The sequence below is a fragment of the Triticum dicoccoides genome, chromosome 1A (assembly GCF_002162155.2).
Source record: "Triticum dicoccoides isolate Atlit2015 ecotype Zavitan chromosome 1A, WEW_v2.0, whole genome shotgun sequence".
Classification (NCBI taxonomy): domain Eukaryota; kingdom Viridiplantae; phylum Streptophyta; class Magnoliopsida; order Poales; family Poaceae; genus Triticum; species Triticum dicoccoides.
In genome coordinates, this window is record NC_041380.1 from 423,594,961 (window position 1) to 423,600,137 (window position 5,177).

The window sequence follows — 5,177 nt, forward strand, 5'->3', positions numbered from 1 at the left end:
CGCACCGCGCCCGCATGATTTGGACAGTTTACAGCCGTGGCATGGTTTTCCTTTCCATAACTGATTCGTTAAGAACACGAAGGAAAAATGCATGGCGCCAAGTTCGGCCGGTAATCCTCCGCAGACGTCAGCCAGCTCGCCGGCCAACCTCGCCCGCTTGCCTCACCACCGGTCGCCGCCCTCGTCGCTGGTGCTCGCCGTCGCAGCACACCGTCCTTGCCGGTTCCAGCAGGACGGCGTCGCCATCACGCCCAACGTCCCTATCCTTGCAGCACCTAGCCGTAGCCGCCATATCACGTCCGTCGCAGCACCACCGTGTCGCCGGCCGCAACTCTGACCGCCGTCGTTGATGCTCGCTGCCCGAGGTTGCACGAATAAAGGCCGCCCAATCGACGTCATTTAGATGGATGTAGCAAAAACCTTCGCCGGTGGTAGCAAAAAATAGTAACGGTTGCAGCAAAATCATTATCACCGTCGTCCAACGTCACATCTGCGTCATTAATGGATGTAGAAAATTTCCTCGTTGGTCGTAGCAAAAGCCGACGACCGTTACAGCAAAATAACCTCCATCATCGCGGGGACGTAGCTCCGTCAAGAAACATACAGCCGGATGCAGTTTCCCATGGTAGCAAAAATGTGTCGTTGAATGGATGTAGCAAAAAAATCATCGGTCATAGCAAAAATGACAACAGTTGCAACAAATCATTGTCGCGGCCGGCACGAGGTCACATCTACGTCATGATGGATGTAGCAAAAACCCTCGCCGGCAGTAGCAAAATCTAACGATGGTTGAATCTTTATTATATACAGTTTAAGCTTTTCTGTCAATGGTTGATTTTTTTTCGGTTGCGCGGTGCCGTGGTTGAAGCTTTCTCCACCTACAATTGAAGCTTTCCTATCAAATAGTTGCAAAAAATTTAGTTGGGCAGTGCCGATTGAAGCTTTTCTATCGATGGTTGAAGCTTTTCTCAACTGTGGTTGAAGCTTTTTTAGATCATGGATACAACACTGTATACACGCGGTTCCGGCCATGGCAGCAGGTAGCTGTGGCATCTCTGCTCTCCTAGCAGCAGGCAGTCGTTGCAGTTTGATGACGACAACAGTTTCAGCACCGTCGGTCATCTTTACGTCGGCTCCGACTCCTGCCGTTTGAAGCACCGGGGCAAGCAGCTGGTAGCAAAAACATCAAAGCTTCATCGTTCGTGGCGCGGAAGAAAGAAGGCTGAGAGGGGAAGAAAGGAGAGGATGCGGGAAAGAAGATAAGGTGGTTTGAAAAAAAATGATGTATGGACCTGCTTGTGTCCAGCGCGGGAATCGCTAGACCCACGATCGAAAGGGATCGCATGACTCGCACCGGTCCAGCCGAAAGCTTTGGCCGGTCTGCCGGCTGGAAACATTTCCCTTTTGATCCCCCCTCTTATATTTATTTTGTTATCTATTTTTCCGAAAGGGACTTGACTACCCCACATCTTATTAACTCTACCAAATCTATTTTTATCTGTTATAGCATAATATCTATGCCCCGTTGCAACACACGTGTAATTGCCATGTTATACGCAAGAAGTACACGCTTAAAGCTGTATTCTGTAAGCAACGTGGAAGTGGCAACCAGAATTCCCGGCGGATGACACATCGGCGCGCTGCCGTGTCCCATCCCGGCCATCAAGCGGCACACGCTAGCCAAGCCAGCTAGTACGCAAGAAGAGGATTACGGCGGACCTGCCGTGCCGCCTCAAGCCCTTATCTCAACTCAACTCACGTCGAGATCGGCCCCCATAACGAGCCGCGCGGGGAAAAGGACGCGACCAGTCGACCACCGCCTGTCGACGAACGAATCCCCACCCCCCGACCTCTCCCTGGACCTCTCTCCCCCGCGCGCCACGCACCAGCTGACACGGCACCCGCACAGCACGCGCCGCTGCCGTGACAGCCCCGGGGCGGTCTCCAGGACCATCGAGGCGCGGGCGCAATGATTGCCCGCTCGAGCCCGTCGCCGTCGCCGTCGACCGCCCTCCGGGCCGGGAGGCCGTGCCGCATGTGCGTGCGTGCGCAGTCTGATCGGCGAACGGTAGCCATCGATCGGGTGGCGTCCTCGTCCACCGGCCGGGAAAGCGCGCGCGCATCTGATCGGGGACGGACGCTGACCGGCGTTTAAGCCCGGGACCCTCCGCCTGTCAAGTGTCAAACCAAACGGTGCCCGTATGGATTTAGGGGCTAATCATGGGGCTGAAAGGAGACCTGCAACAGTCGCGCGAATTGCCTACTGGTGTGGTGGCTGCCTAACGGGGAAAAGCCGTGGCTGATGGGTCTCTCCTCTGTGAGAGTAACGCGTCCTTGGTTTCAGTTGAGGGCTTTGCTACATCCGCGTAGAGATTCAACGTAAAGCTACCTAAGGTCAACTCCACCGCGCGACCCTAAACGAACGTTTGTTTTGTCCGGATTCTGTCCATTTAGATAGGGATTTAGGGTCGTGTCCGGGCGTGTCCTGGGATGCGGTGGCCGTGCGTCCAGCACGCGGACGCATCCTGTCCGCGTGCATTTTTCTTTGCAAGTTCTTAACTTTTTTTCATTCATTTTTGATACATGACAATACATCATCACATTTTAACTAGTAAAGTAAGACCAAGGAAAATAAGAACAACAAGAATACATTTTAGAAGATAGCCAACTTCCATAACTGCCCCCTTGAGTCGGGTTAGGGCCTTCTCGGTGCACTCATTGTTGATCTGTGGAGGAGGCTCGATCTGGCATCCTCCTTTTTTCTTCAAGCCAGAAGTAGATGTTGCTTCCTCAGACCTAGTCTCGAGTCTAGCCTCTAATCTAACAACAAGTGCACTTGTCTTATTTACAGCCTCTATGCTAGCTAAAAGTGCACGAACATGTACTAAATTTCGCTCTATCAATATATCGATGTACTCTTCTTTCCGATACCAAAACTTGCTTCCATTCTACACATCAAAATTTGAAGTTAGTACAACTAGTCAAATCTAGAGCGCAAATCGAAGCTAAGAAAAGCTCATACCCCATCGTTTAAGCACTTGATGAACACCCATCCGGGATGTTCCGGCGTTGTAGGCACGCGGCGCACGACCATCCTTGGGCAGTGGTCGCACTTAATGAGTGGCAACGATGCGCCGGCGAGCTTTTGGGCAAGCACCGAACCCGGCCGGCTGCCATTCGTGTATCTGCCGGCGGACCACCGACGGTGCAGATCCGAGCGGCTAGAGGAGGAGCCACTGCCTGCATGTGGCCTTGCGGCCCTGCCAGGGCCTTCCGGCGAGGTGCCCGGCCAGTCTATGGCGTGGCTCGGCCTCCCACAGCTGTCCGAGCTCAAGACCGACCGGATCCGCCCCAAAACCGGCCGGCGGGTGCGCAAACCAGGTGACCGTGGTTGGGTAGCTCGGCTGCGCCGAGGGGAAGGGGTTGGGCGAGCTCGCGTCCGAACTGCATGGCTGCAATGGCAGCGGCGGCGGCGGCGAGGGGAAGAGTGGAGGGGGTGCGACTGGAAGGAGGGAGGGGCGGATAGAAAAAGGTCTGTGTTGTGCCACCGACGGGCGGGCCAGGGGAGGACACGCGCAGACGACCCGCGCGTCCGCGTGGTGTCCGCTTCACCCCAAAAGCGGCGCAAACTTGGGCCACGAATGGGTCGAAAGCGGACACAAAGCGGACAAAAATCCGTTTGCGGCCGCGTGCTGGGCCGTCTCGTTTGTCTCTTTTACCCTAAACGGACGGGGGCGGACAGGATAGGGTCGCGCGGTGAAGTTAGCGTAAGAGCTGGTTTGACATGCTCTGATTGGAAGAGAAAATGGCACGGCCCCACCCTGCAAAAATCAGGGGGGACAGAATTATATTATTAGGAAGATTAAGTAAGGTTATGTAGATGTGGGACTATTGTTCAGTCGACTTGATTGATGCCTAATCTAACCAATGTGACCATCTCCTCAAAGGCTCGGTAAGTGTTTCCTTGGGATAAGACTAACTTTGCAGCAATGGTCCGTGCCCTGGGATCGACACACACACACACTCAATGGAGCATTGAGGAGATCATAGCTGGTTGCAAGCGGGTGCTGTGGAGGGAGCTGGATCCTCTAACATTTGAAGGGAAGTCAGGTAAGCTACAGTAACCTGACTTTCCTTCACGCTTAGCTCATAAACAGTGTTTATTTCAAATTTCAAAAGATAGGTTTCAATTTATAATATCAGTTTCAATTCGTGACATATCAAGTTCAATTTTAGAAGACTCATTTTAATTTTACAAAAAAATCATTTCACTTTTTTCAAAGGAAATATTTCAATTTCATAAGCTCCCTGACTTTCCTTCTCTGTTTTACACAAGAATAGCTTTGTGACTTTCCTTGAGCATGTTAAAGGATCCGGCTCCGCTGTGGAGATGGGAGAAGCGAAGGTCATCGTGTCTTTGGTTTGGTTTACCTCGTTTTCTGGACGCTGTTTCCCTCACAGGGTGTCGTCAAGATACGTACTTTGGAAGAGTGCGCAGGGTCTTCTCGATAGGTAGCTGGCGCTGGTGGCGTTTGCTAGCTATACGCGAGGTGTGGAGAGCTCCTCTCTCGCTGGCGAATTGGTTGTGCGACCGGGTGGATATGGTTATGGACATTCTTTTTGAACTGTGGTTGTGGACATTGGTGGGGGCTGATGTGTGGCTGTGATATCTTCGGAAAACATTCAAAAAAAACGAGTGTAGTGTAGAAACTTTCGTAGTTTTTTCTTCAATGAATGGAGGCTTAAATGAGAATTTTGGTGATTCTTCTGATTAAATTTTAATTAAGGTGTGGTTGAACTTGGTTTTTAGTTGAATTTGGTACCGCTCTTTCTATTAAGGTGCATCTTTGAATTTTTAGGGTACTTCAAAGAAGATTATTCATTTATCATAAATTTATATGGCTTTCTATATTTTATTGAAAATGAGAAGCATTTTTTCTATTTTCTCTCCCTTTAGAGTTTCTTTTTATTTCGTTGGTCCAAGACATTTTAAACATGTTTTGTTCTCTACTAGACTCCTTTGAAGTCTAATCTAGGCCCAACCCTGCACTGGCGGAGCTATGTGCAACCCTGCAGGTGCCGTGGCCCCTCCATCCTTTCTAAATTTCGTGAAGAATTTTTGTAGAGAGAGATTCAGATTGGAAAAATAGAGATGTTTTACACTATCTTTTCTCTTT